This window comes from Bufo bufo, chromosome 9 (assembly GCF_905171765.1).
Source record: "Bufo bufo chromosome 9, aBufBuf1.1, whole genome shotgun sequence".
NCBI classification, from domain to species: domain Eukaryota; kingdom Metazoa; phylum Chordata; class Amphibia; order Anura; family Bufonidae; genus Bufo; species Bufo bufo.
In genome coordinates this window covers 146,382,725-146,408,432 of record NC_053397.1, presented here as the reverse complement: position 1 = coordinate 146,408,432, position 25,708 = coordinate 146,382,725, and positions in this window count along the sequence as shown.

Sequence of the window (25,708 nt, the reverse complement as noted above, 5' to 3'; positions counted from 1 at the left end):
AGAAAAACCCAGAAAGACGCAGGAGAAACAGCACTCACAGATGAACACCCAGTATAAGGTATTCTAAAATCTGTGAATTTCTGTATTATTGTATACTGCAGACCTTCAAAGTGCCGACAGGTAGCGAAAATAGAGGGGGTACATGTCGCGCAGTACCTAATACTCTTATAGAAGCCCTCATGTCGCCAACTTGAGTGGCGGTGATAAAAACAAAGGTTACTGTAAAACAGACTCAGAGGAGGCAAAGAGAAAAGCCAAGGCAGATCAGGCGGCAATATTGGCTGCCAAATTGCCTAGGTAGACCCCTGCCCTAGTGGACACAGCTCAGGTCCCTGAAATAACTCCTCTCTCACTAGAAGTTCTTAAGACCTTACAGAACCAGGTGGGGAAGGAGGAAAGGGACCGGTGGATGGAAAAGGGGGGACTACAAATGAGGAAGGCCTAACAGTTCCAAGGGAAACTCTGCCTTCCCAGGTCCCTCTAATCCACGATGGCACAGGCAACCCATGGAGTGACGCACTAGTCAGAAGCTGCTGTGTGTAATTTAGTACATAGCGCATGGTACTCCCCAGGGTTTAGCACTGTAGCAGTTAGATATACTCAAGGATGTATGATTTTTGCCCAGAACAACATGAGACAAGGTGGTTAAGGTACCCCAGAAACATACGTCTTGCCCTTTGTATCTGTTTCAACCCTTGCAGCCTACCTTCAACTACCCAAGGTGGGCATGTATGGGTATGTATTGGTGTGTGATTACTTTTTTTCAGGCTGGCCAGAAGCATACCCGGTAGCTAAGACCATAGCAAAGAAGATTATGGCCGAAGTTGTATGCAGTTATGGGGTACCTGAGACAATTGAAAGTGACACAGGTGTTCACTTCACAGGTGGAGTGATGCAGAAGATAATGAAGGTTTTAGGTGTAGAACAGGCCTTACATGCTTCGTACCATCCAAAAAGCAGCGGTAGAGTAGGGAAAAAAGGAATTGAACGGGACACTAAAGGTAAAAATGTAAAAAGCCATAGCAAAGACTGGTAAGCCATAAACAGAGTGCCTGCTGGTAGCCATATTTTCAGTAAGGTATACCCCTAACCGTGAGACAGGCCTTAGTCCCTATAAAGTCATTAGTGGGTCAGGCCCTAGGACAGGATTGTATTTCCTACAGTGGCTCCAGATGCAACATGGTTGTCTGACAGATTATGTGATCAGTTTGCACAAGCATTTGACTAAAATACATTCTCGAGTTTTTGCTTCACTTTCAGATGTTGATAAAGCACCAGGAACCCACCAACTTGTGTCTGGAGATTGGGTGGTGGTAAAAAGACATGTTAGAAAAGTCCTGTCCTCAAATCCTGGTTTGATGGTCCATTCTAGGTGTTCTTGACCACAAGCACATCAGTGAAGCTTGAAGGAAAGCCTAATTCGATTCATTTCAAGAAAGTATTGAGTTGGGAGACATGAAAGGATGTTTCTTGTTTCCCCTTGTGTGACTGCTGATCCTGACTAAAAGAATATGGATTCTTATTGAGATAGGTTTCTGGGCTGGGGAAGAGGTGTGCAAAAGGAAGAACAAAGTTGTTACAGTCCGATACTTCTAGCCCATTAATAGTATAGCCCAAAGACTCCAAGTATTGATAGTACTTATGTTCACACTAATCAATGACCAGGTCATGAATGCCCTAAAAGGACTTACTTCCCATTCCTGAATTTCATCTTTAATTCTGCTGTTTGTGTTAATTGTTTGTTGTGTCATCACAGACAAAGTCCACTTCGTTCTGTTGGTCCTCCGCTACTTATGACGCCACCTGGAGATCATCGACCATAGGTACTGACATCTGACTTTCCCATGCTAAGTCCAGTGTCATGGGAGGCTAGGTTGTCATGGAAGCTGGTGAAGAGGATTCGAAGAATGGGGACAGATGTGCTAGGCTTTTGTTAGGGAAAGAATGAGGTCCAAGGGGGGACTGATAGAGATGTGGACTACATTCTTTAAATTCAGCTAAGAAAGCTCCCACATACTTTAGCTCTCAAACAACACCTTATTTTCTCCAGAGCTCAAAGGTTCCATCCTACCCAAGAGAATACGCCTACTTGCTACATCATATATGCTTTTTCTGCTGTTAGAGAACTCCATTACAAGATGGTGCCTGTAGTTAGATATTTACATAGTTCGCATACCACAGTTAGTAAAAGAATGCACAATGGGCAGATACCAAGTGTTATCTCTTGTCTTATTTTCATATTTCAGCCAATGTAACAATTCCACATGACTCAGGGGGAATGCCTCTCTGATGTCTATATAAACTGCTGTACTTCCTGTAATAAACAAGAATTTGCCTTGACCCCAGTGTGTGTGTCAGTTATTTTCTTCCATGCATGTAAAACTCTTGGGTTACTATTAATTCGGAGCAGTAGAGCAAACGTGATCGGCCCTGATTAGGGGCATCTTTATCAACGTACCCTATAAATAAACCCGATCTGGCCGCCATTTTACATTCATTTTTTTTGCCAGTGTAGGGAGAGGTTACTGTGTGGAGCAGGGACAGACTGTTAGACACCAAACTCTAGCTAATAGGGCCACAAAAGTCCTTTTAAGGACTGGTATAGGTGTGCTATCGATAGGTGTGACATACTGAGGGGTGTGATATACTTATAATATACTTTCTAACATAGAAAGTATATTATAGTGCATTTGTATTGTGCAGCAGTTGTGTGCGGTTCTGCTGCGATATTGCACCTATACAGAGGGACAAACGCTATTGGAACAACTAATTGCAACTGGGGTGATATACCAGTTGCCCCCCAAAAAAACTGATTGAGGCAGGGGTGTGATATACCTATAATATGCTTTCTATATAGTGCATTTGTATTGTGCAGCATTTGTGTGCGGTTCTGCTGAGCTACCACAGCTATACAAACGGACAAACGCTATTGAAACAACTAATTGAAACTGGTGTGATATACCTATTGCCCCAAAATAAACTGATTAAGGGGTTTGATATAACTGCTTCCAGAAAATACTCATAAAGGGGTTCTATATTCCTGCTTCCACAAATACTGCTCTACTATAGGGACTTTGTCACAGGATCATTTAGAAAATGATAGGCAGAGGAAGAGGCAGGCCATTCCACAGGGGTGGTAGGGGTTGGGCAGGTGCCCCAGGCCGAAGCCTAAGTGGGAAGTTGGAGAAGGTGTTTGCGATTACGTCAAAGGATGCACCAGAGTTGGTTGATTAGCTCAATCAGCCTTCCGCTTCTGCACCCTCCTTATCCTCTGTATCAGCACCCTGCTCATTTTCTGCTGTGTACACCCCCAAATCCACCACCTCTATCACCACCATAGCCCCTCCACTCAAGTCAGAGGAATTATTTTCCCATCCATTCCCAGACCTTACCGATGCGTAGCCATTCTTGGCATCGGATGAGGAAGAGGAGGTTGCAACGGCCGCCACTCAGTGGTCTGACGACAGTACCCAGATCAGCCCAAGGAGGGTGGTCCCCGCGGTTGCTGCCTACTCCGAGATCTCTAATGTCAGTGGTGGTGAAGGTGACGATGATGACTTGTCGATAGACTTCACGTGGGTGCCCACAAGAGAGGAGGGGAGTTTCGAGGGAGAGATGGAGCAGCAGATAGGGAGGAGAAGCAGGCAGAACTCGCAGACCACAGGAGGCAAAAAGCATACTGCAAATGTATCTGGAGCGAGCCATCCACCATGCATGGTCACATCTTGCGCTCCCAGGGTGCTGGCACATGGCTCCGCAGTGTGGGCTTTTTTTAATGTGTCAACTGCTGACAATAGTGTTGCCATCTGCAGCCTAGGGACGATCACCTTAAGAAGGCACCTGGCCTCCCATCACTGAGCCCAGTGGGAGCAACGCTGTCAGAACCCACAAAGCTACACTCCCGGCGCTCCACATCCTGCCTCTTCTCCTTCTCCTCTCTCCTCCCATTTGTCCTCCACTCCACCTTCCACCGTGCCATTGTCGTGTTCATCTGGCAAAAGGCAGGTTTCTGTGGCCCAAATGTTCGAAAGCAAAAAGTTGATGACGCCGGATAACGCTCTTGCCCAATGGCTGACCGCTGGCTTGTCGGAACTGCTAGCCTGCCAACTACTGCCATATAAACTGGTGGACCCGGAAGGAAATATTTCTCCCAGAAGGACATCCCAAAGCTATATTGCCATGTTCATCGGCAAGTGAATATATCTCTGGCACACAGTGTCGGTGCCAAGATACATCTGACCACAGACAAGTGGTCTAGCAAACACGGGCAGGGATGGTACTTAATTTTTACTGCCCACTGGGTGAACCTTCTGACGGCTGTAGAGCATGCAACCCGTGGCACCCGTGTGGATTTGGTGTTACCGCCACGGATTGCATGCCAGCCTTCCTCTTCTCCTCCTACTCCATCCTCCGTCTCCTCCTCGGCTGACTCCTCCTTTTCCACTGCTACCGCCTCTTGCGCTGCACCCCCCCCCCCCCGCTCCCCAGAACCTATTCAACGTGCCAGGTGAGACATTGCCATGCTGTGCTGTGGCTGTTGTGCCTAGAATCCAAGAGCCACACCGGTCCTACAGTGCTTTCAGCTCTGCGGTCACAGTCTAGTCAGTGGCTAACCCCGCTCAATTTGACAGTTGGTAAAGTGGTGTGTGCGACAACGGTGCCAATCTGCTGAGCGTGCTGAAACAGGGCAAAATGACACGATTCGCTGCCAAATACCTCGGGGTCCAGGACGTCTTACGGCAGGCCAGGAAAATCTCTGGCCATTTTAGAAGATCTTATGCGACCATGGCTCGCCTTGCTGATGTTCAGCGGCGACACCACCTGCCCATCAGACGTCTGATTTCTGACTGCCCGACTTGCTGTAACTCCACCTTGTATATGCTTGATAGGCTGCTCCAGCAAAAACGTGCAGTTAACGACTACCTGTACGAACTCTGCGGCAGGACAGGTTCTGGGGAGCTTGGTTTTTTTTCACCGCACCAGTGGCTGCTCATGCGCGACTTTGATGAGATCACCAAACTGGTCAGTCGCAGCCAGGGCGCCATCAGTGACATCGTACCTTACGCCTTCTTTCTGGACCGTGCATTACGTTGTGTCATTGATCAAGTCGTCGAGAAGCAGGAGCAGAAAGATGAGGAAGTCACAATGCTGGATGAATTTCCAGAGGGGGTTACTCCATCTGAGACAAGTCAACAGGAGTCTGAAGAGGAGTCAGAGGAGGATGGTGTTGGGGTGGAGGAGGGGCAAGAAGAGCATGCTTTAAACTTTTCTGGGATCCCAGTGTTTGTAGAGGGACCCACGTATAAAAAGCATAAAGGGCAAGGACCAATACTGGGTGGCAACGTACTTAGACCCCCGTTACAAACACAAAATGGCAGACATGTTACCAGCATCACAGAGGGCTGTCAGAATGCAGCATTTTCAAACCTTGCTTCGAGAGATGCTTTATTCTGCTGTTGCGGGCACTGGCAGAGGAATGCGGGTACCAATCCTACAGCGCATGCAAGAAGAGGGCGGTTTGAAGATGTGTTGGTCACTTCGGATATGAGATCATTCTTGCAGCCAACCCATCGACAGCCGGCCTCCAGATCCAGCCTCAGGGAACACCTAGACCAACAGGTGTCCGACTACATCGGATTAACGGCTGATGTGGACGCTCTGAGAAGCGAGGAATCCCTTGACTACTGGGTGTGCAGGCTTGACCTGGGGCCAGAGCTGGCACAATTTGCCATGGAACTCTTGGCTTACCCCTTGTCGAGTGTCCTATCCGAAAGGACGTTCAGATCAGTAGGGGGGATTGTGACCAATAAGCGCACTCGCCTAGCTCACGACATTGTGGACTACCTCACATTTATAAAAATGAAAGAGGCATGGATCTCGGAGGAATTCAACACCTGTGACGACCACTTTTAATTGAATTTCCTCATGCCAGCCCACACATATCTGCCACCACACAGAACAAAGAATGGTCCCTGTCTTATGTAAATACAGCGGCATAAAAGGCCTTTTCTGTCCATTGAATGCTTCATGTTTGGGGCCTGTACTCCACTGGCTTGCAGTAAAATTGATATTGAATGACTGTTTAGTATGCCTCCAGCCACATAATTACTTAATGTTTTCTGTCCGGTGAATGCCTATTGTTTGCAGCCTGTACTACTCTGACCTGCAGTAAAATTGATATCCAATGACTGCCTAATATAACTCCAGCCACATAATTACTTGTTCTTTTCTGTCAGGTGAATACGTACTGTTTGGGGCCTGTACTACACTGGCCTGCAGTAAAATTAATATCCAATGACCGTCTTATATACCTCCAGCCACATAATTACTTGATCTTTTCTGTCCATTGAATGCTTAATGTTTGGGGCCTGTACTCCACTGGCCTGCAGTAAAATTTATATTGAATGACCGTCTAATATACCTCCAGCCACATAATTACTTGATCTTTTCTGTCCATTGAATGCTTAATGTTTGGGGCCTGTACTCCACTGGCCTGCAGTAAAATTGATATCCAATGACCATCTAATATACCTCCAGCCACATAATTACTTGTTCTTTTCTGTCAGGTGAATACGTACTGTTTGGGGCCTGTACTACACTGGCCTGCAGTAAAATTAATATCCAATGACCGTCTTATATACCTCCAGCCACATAATTACTTGATCTTTTCTGTCCATTGAATGCTTAATGTTTGGGGCCTGTACTCCACTGGCCTGCAGTAAAATTGATATCAAATGACCGTCAAATATACCTCCAGCCACATAATTACTTGATCTTTTCTGTACGTTGAATGCATAATTCTTTGGGGCCTGTAATCTAACCGGTCAACAGTAAAATTGATATCCAATGACCGTCTAATAAACCTCCAGCCACATAATTACTTGTTCTTTTCTGTCCGGTGAATGCCTAATGTTTGGGGCCTGTATTCCACTGGCCTGCAGTAAAATTGATATTGAATGACCGTCTAATATACCTCCGGCCACATAATTATTTGTTATTTTCTGTCCGGTGAATGCCTAATGTTGGGGGCCTGTACTCTAGTGGCCTACAGTAAAAATGTTATCCATTGACCGCATAATGTACCACGAGCCACATAATCACAATTTCTTTTATGTCAGGTGAATGCCTAATTTTAAAGGTCCGTACTCCCGTGGCCTAAAATAACATTTTTCTGGGCTCCAGTAGTGCACATTTCTGAAAATTTCCCTTTAAGACTCATAAAAATGGCCCTTGATTAAAATACATATTTTTGGTGGGAATTTTTGACATTGATCCCCCTCTAGTATGTCACTGTCCATGTTGTGGGACTATTTGTGCACTTCTACTAAGTATTTAGTGGCTGAAAATATGACCTGAAAGTTTTTCAGGTTCGCCTGCCATTAAAGTGAATGGGGCCCACTGAACTTGCGGTTCGCGAACATTTGTCCCGGCCGATGTTCGTCCATCACTAGTGATTGATGGTTAGGCAAAATAAAACATCTTAACCTAGACAGAGACTCATTAACAAAGTCCGCACTTTAAATTCTTCTCACCATATAATAAGAATATATGCGTTCCTATTGAGAAATATGTATGATAACAAATACATAAACGTCCTTGATAATACGTAACAATATAAAACGATACATATGTCCTATTGATTTTCTCATACAAAAACTAAGGTTGATTACACGTGTATATAGATATTACAGATTTCCTGCTTCATTAATTGATACCAAACTGTAGAGGTAATTAGTAGTGATGAGTGGCAGGGGTCATATTCGAATTCGCAATATTTCGTGAATATTTTGTAGAAATATTCAAAAATTCGAATATTCGTTATATTCTAAAAAAAATTTACTTGAAAAATCGGCAAAGTAATGATCGTGTAATATGCAAATTTTTATAATGCCAATTTTTATTGCAAATTTTTCAATTGCCAAATATAAACATGATTCCTCCCTGCTTCTTGCTTGTGGGCCAATAGTACAACATTTATATAGAAATAGCCTAATTATAGTGGATTTGATATTTAATAGGCCGTGTGTTATATTCACCATTATGTCATGTATTTTAAAGTAGGCCAAAAGAGGTTCATGGGAAAGACACCATTCATGTAAAAGTCTGAGAAAAGTCATTCTTGTCTTATTCGAAAACAAAATATATAGCAATATAGCGAATATTCGAAAAAAACGAATATAGAGCAATTTAGCTAATATAGTGCTATAATCTTTGTCTAATAGTTGTAATTTTTTTCTCATCTGAAGTTCAGATTGGAAAAAAATTAGACAAGAATGACTTTTCTCAGACTTTTACATGAACTGTGTCTTTCCCATGAACCTCTTACGGCCTACTTTAAAAAAACATGATGTAATGATGAATATAACACTAGGCCTATTAAATATCAAATCCACTATAATTAGGATATTTTGATATAAATGTTGTACCTATGAAAAAGCACAACACTTCCCCTGTAGCAGAGGGACCGGAATCTCTTCCCCTAGATAAACCGGCCGCGGGCTGTTCTCAGTACAGGTCTCCCTAACCTTCCAAGGTTTTAGTAAATTGACATGGTAGAGATCTACTCGGCTTTTGCCGACCTGGCTGGCGTACCTTGTAATTTGTGTCTCCAGCTTTCTCTGATGTTTTGTAGGGCCCCTGCCACCTAGCAAGGAACTTACTGTTGACAGGATGCCCAAAAACCTAAACCGGATCTCCCCGGCTACAGTTACGGACCCCAGATGCTCGATTGTAGGCCCGATTCTGGGCTGGCTGAGCTATCTTCCTATGCTCCCTACCTATCCTATTCAGTGGGATTGTCTCCCCCCTCAACCACCGGACCTACGTGGGCCTCTCCGCATTGGATTTCTGGTGTTCTAACACCTCAACTGGGCCAGGCCTTTCCCCATCTACCGGGGATCAGTATGTACAATGGCCGGCCACAGGGCTGGGAACAATGGAAAGTCTCTTCCTAGTATCACTTTATAGTGCATGCTGGTGGTTACGGCCACCTTATGGATCCGCCTGCCGGCACACATGCTTGGGGACACCAGAGCAGTCGGGCACTCTTTTAAATATCCATGTATGCGTAAACTCGGTGGGTTGCACCAGGGAAGTCCTCACAAGGGTCACCCGACTCCCTGAGTCCAGCAGAGCCACCATGGGAGTGACTCCAACTGACACAAAGGTTCGTTATTGAGAGTTTCTGGAGTGTCTGACGCACCGACCCTTCTGGCATACCATGACTGTTGATATCCAAAGTTTACGTCCATGGGCTTGACTAGGTGGGGACAGTCGTCCCGTACATGGCTGGGCTCATGACACCGCCAGCAGATTATCAGGTTCCGATCACTAAAGGGCACATCCCATGTGGTCTTTCTCAGCTCAGGCCACAGGGTCTGGGGCGGGGATTTTCTGGATTTTGTTACACCATTCCCCAGAGTTTCCCCCTTGAGTTCCTCAGTAGCCCCATACCGTTCGACCAGATCCACCATCTCCAGGGAACTAGTAGAAAACATCTGGCCAACCCAGCGCTGGTGGGGTGGTGGCAATGCCCTCCAGAATTTGTCAGCTACAATACAGTCCAGCATAGCAGTGGGACTCGGTATGTCAGGCGGTAGCCATTTTTGCAAGAGATGCAGCAAATTATAATACTTGGGTCTCGCTGGCTCAGCCGGGTTAAACTCCCACTGATGCACCTGCTGGGCCCGGACCAACACATTCACCCCCAGTCTCGCCAGGATCTCACCCTTTACCTTATAGTAGTCTGCCGCTTGCTCATCTGGTAAATCAAAGTAAACCTGTTGGGGTCCTGATGACAGGAACAGAGTGATGACCTCAGCCCACTGGTCTCGGGGTAGACTCTCCCTCACGGCCACCTTCTTGAGCACCACCAGGTAGGTTTCGACGTCATCCATCGGTGCCATCTTGGGGATCGCCATGCGGACCGCTTTCCGGGCATCATGGACTCCCTCAGATTCTCCTGTCTTCTCTAAGGCCATCACGTGTTGCAGCAGCTGCTGGTTCGTTTCTTGCTGTTGCTGATTAGCCTCTAGCAGTTGTCTATTAGTCTCCTGCTGCTGCTCCATGGCCTTATGCGGGCCTGCACCAGCTGCTTCATCATCTCCTCCATCTTGTCCCGTGATGCTGGTTGCAATTTAGCAGGCTTAATCCAGGACATACAACAGAGCTTGAAAAAAATGCAACAAAAATATTTAGGCTTTACGCCAGCCTCACTGTGATTGCCCACATCCTCCACCAATTGTGGGGATTCGGTCTGGTAAACAGGATAAGCGGACACAGTATAGAGGCACCAACCAGTTTGTAAACCAAAAGTTCAATGTTTATTCACACGTTAGAAAGTTCACAGAACAAAAAAAACACTTTCAAGCAAAAAAAGTCACCTTGCAGTATTGGTGTCAGTTCACACCATGCGGCCTGTTCTGCCAACAAGAGTCCATTAGCAAGCTTTAGTTGGCCTGTTTGCCCTCACATGGGTCTCAGCCCTCCACCCTGGCACAAGCCTCAGATCCCAATACAGAGATCCCCTCTGCATGAACACAGCTGTCTTTTAAAGGCGCTAGGTGTTAACAAAAACCCAGACTGGCACCTGCGATCCAGTCCGGTGTTTGACCTTACTTGACTGCTAATTAGTCCAGCAGCACACACTGGGAGGAAAATACGTGCCTCCACATACAATTCCCTTTACTGTGTCACAATATAAAAGAGAATTCTAATACTCGATAGTTGATAAAGTCCAAGGGCGAGTAAGTGATCCATGCTTGTTGTCCACAGCAAGACTAGGACAGACAGCAGCTGCAGGTAATTGTTAAGGGTATAGTATAAGGCCTACACCTAACTCAACCAAACTCAGCAGAAGCAGGACAAACTGCAGCAGGTAAATGGTAACGCTGTAGTCTAAGGCATACACATAGCTGGGCCTAACTCAGCAGGAACAGAACAAACAGCAGCAGGGAAAGGGTAACGCTGTAGTATAAGGCATACATATAGCTAGGCCTAACTCAGTAATATCAGGACAGACAGCAGCAGCTGGAAAATGGTAACACTGTAGTGTAAGGCATACACATAGCTGGGCCTAACTCAGCGGGAATAGAACAGACAGCACCAGGGAAATGGTAAACGCTGTAGTATAAGGCCTACACACATAACTTATGAAGATCAGGACAGACATCATCAGTAGGTAAAGGTAACGGTGGAGTATAAGGCCTACACATAACTCAGCATGATCAGGACAGACAGCAGCAGCAGAAGCAGGTACATGGTACTGGTCGAGTCCAAGGCCTACACATAGCTAGGCCTAACTCAGCAGGAACAGACAGCAGAAGGTTCTTTGTTTGCAGCAGGAATCTGTTCCCAGGAATGGGCCCCCACCAGACCGGGGCAACACCAAAAATAAACGTAGACACCTCTGACAGCAGCAGGTTCTTTGTCTAGAGCAGAAATGTGCTCCCATGCATACAAAATGCAATATTTTCCTTTGACAAAAATTTTTTCAAATATATTTTAAGTTTGTACAGCCCACAATAAATTAGTACAACATTAGCTCCACACACTGCCCGCACCTGTCTGCTCTCAGTTTCAATATCGGGCACATCGAGTCTGGAGAAGAACACTGCAGTAACGCAGCCTGCCGCGCCGTGTGCTGATTCCGCCAAGCCAGAGGGCAGCAGGACTGGCGGGGTTTAGCAGCGGCACTCTCATTCTCCTTTTGTCTGTAAAGAGGCATGGTTACCGATGATCTTGCAACCCATACATGATCAGCGCTGCACACACGCTGGGCTCCGGCCATCGGCAGCACCCAGCCGTCCTCTGCCCGTCTGAGCACAGAAACCAGTGAGGAGCCAGCTTGCCTCGGCCCGGGTCTGGAAGTGTCCCCGAGTCTGCTGCTGGGATAAGTTCCCCTCCCCTCGGTGATGACTCTTCAAGGAAGCCTCACAAAATTTGTCATCACGACTACAGGAGAGGGGGTACCCCAAAAAGGTTATATCCCAGGCCTTTGAAAGAGCAAAGGAACAAAGGAATCTAATCGTGAGGACTTGTTTAAACCCAGGATTAAATCATGGGACAATAAAATACGAGTGATCACCAGGTATAACAACCAGTGGTCGGACCTCTACAGAATCTTAAATACCCATTGGTCCCTACTTTTAGCAGATGGTAAACTTGCTCCACATGTCGACAATGAACCTAGGATTACAGCGCGGAAGGCCCCTAATCTAAAAGACACCCTAGTGCGCAGTCACTTTCAACGCCCAGGAGGTAACACGGGAAGCGGTGGTACATTGAAAGGTACATACCCCTGTGGTGATTGCAATATCTGCCAATTCATGTTGAATTCGGACAGCTTCATCCATAGTTGAATAGATAATTGTAGAGTTGATTTAAAACATTATGTCAACTGTCGCTCCAGGAATATAGTTTATATCCTTTTGTGCCCCTGTAACAGGATATATGTGGGCCAGACTATGCAGGAGCTAAGGAAGAGAGTACAACAGCATACATCTAACATTCGGTTGGCAGCACGGGATAGAAGTAAAGGGGAAAAACCTTTAACATCGGTGGCGGCCCATTTTTTGGACTGCCATGAAGGTAGGTATGATGGCCTACGGGTTGCAGGGTTGGATTTAATCCATGGCAACATTAGGGGCACACATATCTTTTAGAGATTGCTCCGATCTGAATTAAGGTGGATATTCAACCTGGGTTCACAGGTTCTACGGGGCCTAAATGAGGAACTCACCTTCACTGGTTTTTATACATAGATTACTATTCTTATGCTGACTGACCGGAAAGCAATAGAATAGGTCTTTGTACTATTTATCACTTAATTGCACTTTTTATTCATGACTGTTTTTACTTTTCAGGTCTCAAAGGCTTGATGACACAGGAATGTAGGACTTATTGTTTTATTGGACTTCCTCTCCTTCTCTATATATATTTTTTCCAATATTTTTTCACTGTTTGTAAAAAACGTGTATAGAATGGCACTAATCACTTTGAATAATTATTGGTTATTTGCACACATACAACCTTACGGTTGTTATATCCTATTTGTACTTTTGATGTTTTACGGATTTGTATTGCTACACATTATTATGATGGAGTACTTGTCCCCTTTGCATTGTTTATTGATTATTTATATGATACTTACATATGTACTGATCTGCTCTGTTTCTACTTTGCGCTTGCTTTTTGGCCCCTTTCTCCCTGGTGCATGGTCCGTCACCCGCCTGGCCCGCTGTAACTTTTGGTGGGAGGGTATGGGTTTGGATGGAATACTTGTACCCTTTATTGAGTATTCAAAATCACAAAGTTTGACGTCCAATTTTTCAAATAATGACAAATAGTTCAATACTTAGGGTACAAGAAGAATATAGGAACAGTGTGGTTAGGGAACATGGAGACATAGCTATATAATAGATAGCCTTGTAAATTAGTTTATATAAACAAAAATAAAAATAAAAATGGTGGGAATCAATCAATGATCTGTTTTATCGATGTAATCATGCTAATGAGAAAAGTGATTGACTTTATTTTTATCTGTTTAATTATGCACTGTACATCACATATATATATATATATATATATATACAGTACAGACCAAAAGTTTGGACACACCTTCTCATTCAAAGAGTTTTCTTTATTTTCATGACTATATAGGCATCAAAACTATGAATTAACACATGTGGAATTATATACATAACAAACAAGTGTGAAACAACTGAAAATATGTCATATTCTAGGTTCTTCAAAGTAGCCACCTTTTGCTTTGATTACTGCTTTGTACACTCTTGGCATTCTCTTGATGAGCTTCAAGAGGTAGTCCCCTGAAATGATCTTCCAACAGTCTTGAAGGAGTTCCCAGAGATGCTTAGCACTTGTTGGCCCTTTTGCCTTCACTCTGCGGTCCAGCTCACCCCAAACCATCTCGATTGGGTTCCGGTCCGGTGACTGTGGAGGCCAGGTCATCTGGCGCAGCACCCCATCACTCTCCTTCATGGTCAAATAGCCCTTACTTTCAAAGTTTTCCCAATTTTTCGGTCCCGCGCTGCGTTGACCAGATCATCCGTAAAGATTGTTCCCGACAAAAAACTAGCCATGCCAGGGGAGAAATAATTACAAAAGTCCAGCAAGAAACGATATCGATATTACATAGAATACGGGTAAAAATAGAAATGAACACGTCCAGCAACAATACCCTAGTACATGATACAATGTCTAAATTTAATGAGAAAACTATACCTAAATAGTCAAAATCGGTTGGGCCACAGCCAGATCTAGCATACTGGGTGAATGGTAGGGAAGGTGTCCCTGCCACTACTGCCCTAAACTGGTCCTATGCCCAGGGACGTCTCCTGATGGGACGTCTCCCTGTCCTCGTACCTAGCCTCAAACTCCTGTCTGGCCCTATAGAGGTGACAGGTAGAGTGATGCTGGTACCAAAAGTGGCCCCCCGATAAGTGACTAGCAGAAAAACAAAAACAAAGATAGAGACACAAAGGTGTCCACTATATACATCCCTCGTGACCGATTGCCAGGAGGTACAGGGTCCACCTAGGGGGTTAAAAATACGCAAACAGAACATACGCACAAAGAACAAACTAATAAGATGCTATAATGATATGTTACAGATACAGAAACGAACCCGACGCGTTTCACCCACAAAGTGGGATCATCAGGGGGTAATACAAGGTAGATATATGGAGATAGCAAGATACATAAAGGCAAAGTAGATATGGGGAGCCCATCAATTAGATACGTTGGGCCCCGTACTGCATATAGGGAGCCCACTGGATAGAAAGTAGGCCCCGTAGAGAAGCGTAATTGGTAAATACGTTAGGAAGATTCCATAAAGACACCAGACCCAGGAATAGTGTAAATAAAAATAAACATCGAATAAAGACTGAATACATACAGTCACTGGTGATGAGGTAGGCAATCAGGTAAGTTCAGTACATGCAAGGTACTCGTCTCTACAGGGAATGGGACATAGATGAAACGATACATGCGTCAAAGAAATGAGTCATAGAAATACAGGTCCAATTCCGAGTTTGACGAATACATACATAAATAGAGGATCGATTACCTGGAGTCACAGAGAGCGCCAAAAGCACAACCTAATGAATTATGCATATGCACACAAGAGCAACATCAGAGATAGTGACCCCAAGCCACATTAGGTATAACTGCAAGAGATAAGATATTGACCATGGTAATGGTGTTAGGTAGCCTCTCAAAGCTATGATATACGAAGAGGAAACCAAGTCCAGTACCTGATATGCATTCCTGATGTCAGATAAACTTGCAGGGTATGGCTCCTAAGGTGCAGGGCTACCAACCCAGCCGGAACCTGGGGATAAAGTAAGGCTATAGTGATAAGCCTGTGGACGGACCGTCCAGGAAGCATGAAGACACAGGGGTAAGTACTTACATGATGCCGTCTGAGATATAGAAAGAGGGTCTGGGGTAGCGATGGTGGACACCTCCACCCTATAAATACCCACCCTACCGCAGGATGCGGGGGGCGGGGGGAAAAGAGGGGAGGTGCCATAGACCAACTACCTAACGCCAGGTGAAGAAAGCTCCATCCTCAGCCGCTGCTGTGCGTTTGCCGTCAAGGGTGCGTTCCACTGTGGAACGCACGCCTGAAAATCACAATCGGAGCGCTGCCAGACGGATATCCGGTATGTGAACCGAAGACATCATGTGATCGAAGGTGAACATGCGTCCCAGCGTGGAACGCAAACCGGAAGAGTCACTTCCGGGTTAAAGCCAGGCCGGGTATACAGCGCTATCAGAAGTGAAATGCACCGCTGTCTCATCAAGAGAATGCCAAGAGTGTGCAAAGCAGTAATCAAAGCAAAAGGTGGCTACTTTGAAGAACCTAGAATATGACATATTATCAGTTGTTTCACACTTGTTTGTTATGTATATAATTCCACATGTGTTAATTCATAGTTTTGATGCCTTCAGTGTGAATCTACAATTTTCATAGTCATGAAAATAAAGAAAACTCTTTGAATGAGAAGGTGTGTCCAAACTTTTGGTCTGTACTGTATATACTTTTTATTATTATGTTTTATTGTTTATTTTTTCACGATTTGCACATTTTATCTATGTAATACTGTATTTCACATATGATCATGGGGTTATTTTGACTGAATTGTATATAACATTAAATCATGCTTTGACACCATCTCATGAATTCTTTACTCCTTGTCAACATAGTGGAATTATGGGCTCTTAATTGATATTTGTTTTACATTGTTATGTCTTGTTTACACACCGGAACTAATAGTACTTTCCTTGGTTTCGGCGATCCATTGGGGGATGCATTTGTGCGGTTCGGCGCTCTGTGGCGTTGGCGAAGCCGTGATGTGTTTCCGCTCTTTGGACCGCATCGCGGCATCGACTTCCGCCCGGGCGCCATCTTGCGCATGCACGTTTCTTTGTCCAGCACGCCGCGCTCGGACCATGCACTGGGGAGAATCCAAGTAATACCTACGTACGCCCTCCCTATTCCCTCCTTCCTTTATTGTTTTATGTATTTGACCACAGCTATAATCGATAATTGATTAATTCAATAGGCTATAATAATGTTGAAACGCTAATGCATATTCACATAGACCTCTGAGGAAGCTAGTATATGCTCTAGCGATACGCATGAGGGTTTCCTTTTTCCCCCCTGTGGGTCTACATTTTCCATGTGCCACCACTGTGTTTCTGATAAGTATATTATTGAACAGATTTTAGGCATTTGTTGCTATATATTTGGTAATCTTATATATTGATTGTTCAATGGTGGTACTGGATGTAATTTTGTACATGATTTTACCCACTAGTGGGGAATGTTCCATGAATTGATGTTTTTAATGAGTATGTTTTAATAAATTATGTTTTATTTTTGGAGGTGCGGTCTAGTTGTGGTATTTCTTTACTTGGTTTAGCTCTGTCACGGTCCCCGGCTGCTGAATGGGTCCTCAGCGGCTGCCTCCAGTGCGCAGCCTGGATCATCGATTGCAGGTCAGGCTGCTGAATAAGCCTTTAGCTGTGAGGCTTGGCTACACGGGGGATAGTGTCTCACAGCCCAGAGCAGACTTCACCATGAAGGAGCTGACAGGCATCGGGGAGCACCTACACTGTCATCCAGCAGAGCAGACTTTGTAGTCTGTTTTGAAGGCACCAAGTCTTCTCGAGTTACATAAAACTGCCGGTAAACTTACCCCACAAAACGAATGCAGCTGTGCTTTATCTTTGTGGACTTGACATAGAAATTCATATCCTTTAGGTTCATGAAAAACGTACAGTAATCCAGTCCTATACAATGCAGATGTCTGGAGGGGGAGAAGAATGCAGGGCTTCCAAGGAGAGATGTATGAGGTGGAGGTCCATATGGAGTAGGAGGTTGAGGAGGCGGTGGACGTAGCAGTTTAGGTGGAAGCGGCGGTGGAGAAGATTGAGGTAGCCAACACTGGTTTTTGGTTAAAATATATTTTAATTTTTTTTTTTAGGGTACACCCCAAAAGAGTGGGAAATATCAAAATACAACAATGAGCAATTGCGCTATAGTATAACAATGGCTGGGTAAGGCCGGTATACATGTCTATTCTGCACAAGGTACGGACAAGTCCTGTGGGATCCATGCCTGGTTCACTTTAATGAACGTGAGCTTGTGATTGTGGAGACACTGCAGCATGTAATCGCTCATGTGTGCCAGGCTGCCCAGAGGCAACGACAAGCTGTCCTCTGTGGGAGGTGTATCGTCTGTGTCCTCTGTATCCCCCCAGCCACGCACCAGTGATGGCCATGAACTGGTTTGGGTGCCACCCTGCTGTGAACGCTGTTCCTCCTCCTCATCCTCCACCTCATCATCCTCCAGAACTGTGCCCTGGCTGGACAATTGTGTACCTAGTGTTTGAGGGTGCAGGAACCCACCCTCGGAGCCACTTGGGAATGACTGGCCGGAAACCCTATGAAATGATCCCTCTTCCTCCTCCTGTGCCACATTCTCTTCCATCATCGCCAGAAGCCTTCTTTCAAGGAGGCATAGAAGTGGGATAGTAACGCTGAGAACGGCATTATCGGCACTGGCCATATTGGTGGAGTACTTGAAACAGCGCAACAAGGAACACAGGTATCGCATGGAGGCCCCGTCATTGGTGGTGAATTGGTACTGTTTCGCAGAGCGACGCACCCGTGCGTGCTACAGCTGAAATTCCACTATCGCCTGCTGCTGCTCGCACAGTCTGGACAGCATGTGCAAGATAAGGCTCCACCTTGTGGGCACGTTGCATATGAGGGTGAGAATGCCGAAAGTGCGCACAGACGGCCCGTACTTTCTGCAGCAGCTCTGACATATCGGGGTAATTTTTAAGGAACCTCTGCACCACCGAATTCAGCAAATGTGCCAGGCAAGGGATGTGCGTCAAACTGGCTAGTCCCAGAGCTGCTACGAGATTTCACCCATTATCGCACACCACCAGGCCGGGCTTGAGGCTCACTGGCACCAACTACTCATCAGTCTGTTGTTCCATGCCCGTCTACAGCTCCTGCGCAGTGTGGGGTTTGTCCTGCAAACAGATAAGTTTTAAAACTGCCTGCTGTCGTTTACCCGTGGCTGTGCTGAAGTTGGTGTTGAAGGTGTTAGGCTGACCGGATGAGCAGGCGGTAAAGGATGAGGAAGCGGAGTAGGAAGAGGAAGCAACAGGAGGCAAACTGAAGCGCCCTGCAATCCTCGGTGGTGGAACGACATGCACCAAACACTATCCGCCTCAGGCCCAGCCGCCACTGTATTCACCCAGTGTGCTGTTAGGGAGATATAACGTCCCTGACCATGCTTACTGGTCCACGTATCCGTAGTTAGGTGGACCTTGCCACAGATGGCGTTGCGCAGTGCACACCTGATTTTGTCCCCCACATGGTTGTGCAGGGAAGGGATGGCTCGCCTGGAAATGTAGTGGCGGCTGGGCACGACGTACTGTGGTACAGCCACCGCCATAAGGCTTTTAAAACTCTCCGTCTCCACCAGACAGAATGACAGAATTTCAAAGGCCAGTAATTTTGATATGCTGGCATTCAGAGCCAGGGATCGCGGGTGGGTAGGGGGGTACTTCCTCTTCCGCTGTAATGTTTGGGAGATGGAGAGCTGAACGCTCCCGTGGGACATTGCAGAGATACTTGGTGACCCAGGTGGTGGTGTTGCTGGCAGATCCTCTGTTTGCAGGGTGGCAGGCGCCACTGTCACTCCGGAGGTGGATGAAGAGGCCGAGACTACAGCAGAAGAGGAAGCAGGAGGAGCCAGAGACCTTTCTTGGTTTTTGAGGTGTCTACTCCACTGCAGCTTGTGCTTTGCACTTAGATGCCTGGTCATGCAGGTTGTGCTCAGGTTGAGAACGTTTATGCCTCGCTTCAGGCTCTGATTGCACAGCGTGCAAACCACTCGTGTCTTGTCGTCAGCACATTGTCTGAAGAACTGCCATGCCAGGGAACTCCTTGGAGCTGACTTTGGTGTGCTTAGTCCCTTGCTGCATTGGGCAGTAGCAGGCGTTCTGTCTAGGGGACTGCTGCTCCGCTTTTGCACCCTGCTCCCTCTTCTGCTGTGTTGATGGTTCTGTGCGACCACCGCCTCTTCCTCCGAACTACACAGATCGCTCGCATTACCTTGATTCCATGTGGGGTCGAGGACCTCATCGTCCTCCACATCATCTTTCACCCAGTCTTCACCCCTGCGCTCCTTGTCGGTCTGCACACTTTCGAAAGCCACAGCAGTGGGCACCTGTGTTTCGTCTTCATCCGAGACGTGCTGCCATGGTCCTCCCATATACTCATCTTGAAACATAAGTGGTTGGGCATCGCTGCACTCAATCTCTTCCACTTCTGGGGCAGGGCTATGTGGATGGCCCTGGGAAACCCTGCTCGCAGAGTCATCAAAAAGCAGAAGAGACTGCTGCATGACTTGGGGCTCAGACTGCTTGGATTACTTGCAAAGGGTTGAGGTGAAAAACTGATGGACATCGGCTGCAGGTGCTAACTCTGATCTTTCAGCAGGAGACTGGGTGGGAGACAATGTGAAGGAACGAGGCACTGTCAGCAACAATAATCTACTATCGCCTGTACTTGTTCTGGCCTCACCATTCGTAGAGCCGCATTAGGCCTGACCAAATAAGGCTGAAGGTTCTGTCGCCTACTTGCACCTGAGGAAGGTGTGTCACTTGTGTGTGTAGCTGACACAGATCGACCACATCCTCTCCCTGCAACAGGAGCTCCACCAGCAGCACCACGACCACTGTCACTTCCCTTATTCGAAGCTCTCCTCATTCTCCGCAAATTTAGTATTTGGCCCAAAATGGGTGTTTTTTTTAACCACTTCAGCCCCCAGTGCTTAAACACCCTGAAAGACCAGGCCACTTTTTACACTTCTGACCTACACTACTTTCACCGTTTATTGCTCGGTCATGCAACTTACCACCCAAATGAATTTTACCTCCTTTTCTTCTCACTAATAGAGCTTTCATTTGGTGGTATTTCATTGCTGCTGACATTTTTACTTTTTTTGTTATTAATCGAAATTTAACAATTTTTTTGCAAAAAAATGACATTTTTCACTTTCAGTTGTAAAATTTTGCAAAGAAAACGACATCCATATAGAAATTTTGCTCTAAATTTATAGTTCTACATGTCTTTGATAAAAAAAAAATGTTTGGGTAAAAAAAAAATGGTTTGGGTAAAAGTTATAGCGTTTACAAACTATGGTACAAAAATGTGAATTTCCGCTTTTTGAAGCAGCTCTGACTTTCTGAGCACCTGTCATGTTTCCTGAGGTTCTACAATGGCCAGACAGTACAAACACCCCACAAATGACCCCATTTCGGAAAGTACACACCCTAAGGTATTCGCTGATGGGCATAGTGAGTTCATCGAACTTTTTATTTTTTGTCACAAGTTAGCGGAAAATTATGATTTTTTTATTTTATTTTTTTTTTCTTACAAAGTCTCATATTCCACTAACTTGTGACAAAAAATAAAAACTTCTATGAACTCACTATGCCCATCACGAAATACCTTGGGGTCTCTTCTTTCCAAAATGGGGTCACTTGTGGGGTAGTTATACTGCCCTGGCATTCTAGGGGCCCAAATGTGTGGTAAGGAGTTTGAAATCAAATTCTGAAAAAAAATGACCTGTCAAATCCGAAAGGTGCTCTTTGGAATATGGGCCCCTTTGCCCACCTAGGCTGCAAAAAAGTGTCACACATCTGGTATCTCCGTACTCAGGAGAAGGTGGGGAATGTGTTTTGGGGTGTCATTTTATATATACCCATGCTGGGTGAGAGAAATATCTTGGCAAAAGACAACTTTTCCCATTTTTTTATACAAAGTTGGCATTTGACCAAGATATTTATCTCACCCAGCATGGGTATATATAAAATGACACCCCAAAACACATTCCCCACCTTCTCCTGAGTACGGAGATACCAGATGTGTGACACTTTTTTGCAGCCTAGGTGGGCAAAGGGGCCCATATTCCAAAGAGCACCTTTTGGATTTGACAGGTCATTTTTTTCAGAATTTGATTTCAAACTCCTTACCACACATTTGGGCCCCTAGAATGCCAGGGCAGTATAACTACCCCACAAGTGACCCCATTTTGGAAAGAAGACACCCCAAGGTATTCCGTGAGGGGCATGGCGAGTTCCTAGAATTTTTTATTTTTTGTCACAAGTTAGTGGAAAATGATGATTTATTTATTTTTTTTTTTTTCATACAAAGTCTCATATTCCACTAACTTGTGACAAAAAATAAAAACTTCCATGAACTCACTATGCCCATCAGCGAATACCTTGGGGTCTCTTCTTTCCAAAATGGGGTCACTTGTGGGGTAGTTATACTGCCCTGGCATTCTAGGGGCCCAAATGTGTGGTAAGGAGTTTGAAATCAAATTCAGTAAAAAATGACCTATGAAATCCAAAAGGTGCTCTTTGGAATGTGGGCCCCTTTGCCCACCTAGGCTGCAAAAAAGTGTCACACATCTGGTATCCCCGTACTCAGGAGAAGTTGAGGAATGTGTTTTGGGGTGTCTTTTTACATATACCCATGCTGGGTGAGATAAATATCTTGGTCAAATGCCAACTTTGTATAAAAAAATGGGAAAAGTTGTCTTTTGCCAAGATATTTCTCTCACCCAGCATGGGTATATGTAAAATGACACCCCAAAACACATTCCCCACCTTCTCCTGAGTACGGAGATACCAGATGTGTGACACTTTTTTGCAGCCTAGGTGGGCAAAGGGGCCCATATTCCAAAGAGCACCTTTCGGATTTGACAGGTCATTTTTTTCAGAATTTGATTTCAAACTCCTTACCACACATTTGGGCCCCTAGAATGCCAGGGCAGTATAACTACCCCACAAGTGACCCCATTTTGGAAAGAAGACACCCCAAGGTATTCCGTGAGGGGCATGGCGAGTTCCTAGAATTTTTTATTTTTTGTCACAAGTTAGTGGAAAATGATGATTTTTTTTTTTTTTTTTTTCATACAAAGTCTCATATTCCACTAACTTGTGACAAAAAATAAAAACTTCCATGAACTCACTATGCCCATCAGCGAATACCTTGGGGTCTCTTCTTTCCAAAATGGGGTCACTTGTGGGGTAGTTATACTGCCCTGGCATTCTAGGGGCCCAAATGTGTGGTAAGGAGTTTGAAATCAAATTCAGTAAAAAATGACCTATGAAATCCAAAAGGTGCTCTTTGGAATGTGGGCCCCTTTGCCCACCTAGGCTGCAAAAAAGTGTCACACATCTGGTATCCCCGTACTCAGGAGAAGTTGAGGAATGTGTTTTGGGGTGTCTTTTTACATATACCCATGCTGGGTGAGATAAATATCTTGGTCAAATGCCAACTTTGTATAAAAAAATGGGAAAAGTTGTCTTTTGCCAAGATATTTCTCTCACCCAGCAGGGGTATATGTAAAATGACACCCCAAAACACATTCCCCACCTTCTCCTGAGTACGGAGATACCAGATGTGTGACACTTTTTTGCAGCCTAGGTGGGCAAAGGGGCCCATATTCCAAAGAGCACCTTTCGGATTTGACAGGTCATTTTTTTCAGAATTTGATTTCAAACTCCTTACCACACATTTGGGCCCCTAGAATGCCAGGGCAGTATAACTACCCCACAAGTGACCCCATTTTGGAAATAAGAGACCCCAAGGTATTCGCTGATGGGCATAGTGAGTTCATGGAAATTTTTATTTTTTGTCACAAGTTAGTGGAATATGAGACTTTGTATGAAAAAAAAAAAAAAAAAAAAAAAAAATCATCATTTTCCACTAACTTGTGACAAAAAATAAAAAATTCTAGGAACTTGCCATGCCCCTCACGGAATACCTTGGGGTGTCTTCTTTCCAAAATGGGGTCACTTGTGGGGTAGTTATACTGCCCTGGCATTTTCCAGGGGCCCTAATGTCTGGTAAGTAGGTAAATGACCTGTGAAATCCGAAAGGTGCTCTTTGGAATGTGGGCCCCTTTGCCCACCTAGGCTGCAAAAAAGTGTCACACATCTGGTATCTCCGTACTCAGGAGAAGGTGGGGAATGTGTTTTGGGGTGTCATTTTACATATACCCATGCTGGGTGAGAGAAATATCTTGGCAAAAGACAACTTTTCCCATTTTTTTTATACAAAGTTGGCATTTGACCAAGATATTTATCTCACCCAGCATGGGTATATGTAAAATGACACCCCAAAACATATTCCCCAACTTCTGCTGAATACGGAGATACCACATGTGTGACACTTTTTTGCAGCCTAGGTGGGCAAAGGTGCCCAAATTCCTTTTAGGAGGGCATTTTTAGACATTTGGATACCAGACTTCTTCTCACGCTTTGGGGCCCCTAAAATGCCAGGGCAGTATAAATACCCCACATGTGACCCCATTTTGGAAAGAAGACACCCCAAGGTATTCAATGAGGGGCATGGCGAGTTCATTGAAAAAAAAAATTTTGGCACAAGTTAGCGGAAATAGATTTTTTTGATTTTGTTCTCACAAAGTCTCCCTTTCCGCTAACTTGGGACAAAAATTTCAATCTTTCATGGACTCAATATGCCCCTCAGCGAATACCTTGGGGTGTCTTCTTTCCAAAATGGTGTTATTTGTGGGGTGTTTGTACTGCCCTGGCATTTGAGGGTCTCCACAATCATTACATGTATGCCCAGCATTAGGAGTTTCTGCTATTCTCCTTATATTGAGCATACGGGTAATGAGATTTTTTTTTTCCGTTCAGCCTCTGGGCTGAAAGAAAAAAATGAACGGCACAGATTTCTTCATTCGCATCGATCAATGTGGATGAAAAAATCTCTGCCAAAAAAAGAAAAAGGAGGGGAAAGGCGTCTGCCAGGACATAGGAGCTCCGCCCAACATCCATACCCACTTCAGCTCGTATGCCCTGGCAAACCAGATTTTTCCATTCACATCAATCGATGTGGATGAATAAATCATTGCCGGGATTTTTTTTTTTATATATACAAAGTGTTTGCCAAAGTATATGAACACCGCCACCTCCTCAGCTCATATGCCTCGGCAAACGTATCTTTTACTGCAGAGGAGAAATCTCGTCTTGCAGCGCCGCATACACCGACTTGCGTGTAATCTGACAGCAGCGCAATGCTTCTGTCCGAATGCACATCAGTGCTGCAGCTAGTCGATCGGTTGGTCCACCTGAAAGGTAAAAAAAACAAAACAAAAAAGAAAAAACCAGGCCGCAAAGCAATAACTTTATTAACTGTTGAACAGAACATAGAAACTTTTTTTAAACTTTTTTAACTGAACATTTAACTTTTTTACTTACCGGTATTTTTTTTTTTGTTTAGTTTTTTTTACCTTTTATAGAACAAACCTCTCCTTCCCCATGGGACAATGTGCAAAGCGCAAATCGCCCAAAGATGTGGCGAAGTACGTTATGCACTTTATCCCAGGTGAAAGGAGAGGTTTGCAGCAGCTGTGAGTGAATGGGCCCTAATAGCCCTGTGTGCCTGTCCTGGTGAGATGTGATCCCTATGCTAGGTGTACCTGTGTGTGGTACTTCCGGAAACACTCTCCATAGCATAGGGCAGGGTGGTCAGCACAGTCAGGACAGAAATAGCGGGTGTCACGCCTTATTCCACTCCTGCTACAGACACGACATCTTTTTCGGGGTGACGGTTGGGTTGAGGTACCAGGAACGACACTGGGGAAATGTCGCTCGTGTAGACGGCTAACTACACTGGTGGATGGGGCCACGGAACCTCCTGGGTAAAGGAGGTTCTCGATGATCTCTTCCTGGAATTTGAGGAAGGATCCTGTTCTCCCAGCCTTACTGTAGAGAACAAAACTATTGTAGAGCGCCAATTGAATTAAATATACAGACACCTTCTTATACCAGCGTCTGGTTCTGCGGGAAACTAAATACGGAGACAACATCTGGTCATTGAAGTCCACCCCTCCCATGAGCGCATTATAGTCGTGGACACAGAGGGGCTTTTCAATGACACGGGTTGCTCGCTCAATTTGGATTGTCGTGTCTGCGTGAATGGAGGAGAGCATGTAAACGTCACGCTTGTCTCTCCATTTCACCGCGAGCAGTTCTTCGTTACACAAGGCAGCCCTCTGCCCCCTTGCAAGACGGGTGGTTACAAGCCGTTGGGGGAAGCCCACGCGACTAGTTCGCGCGGT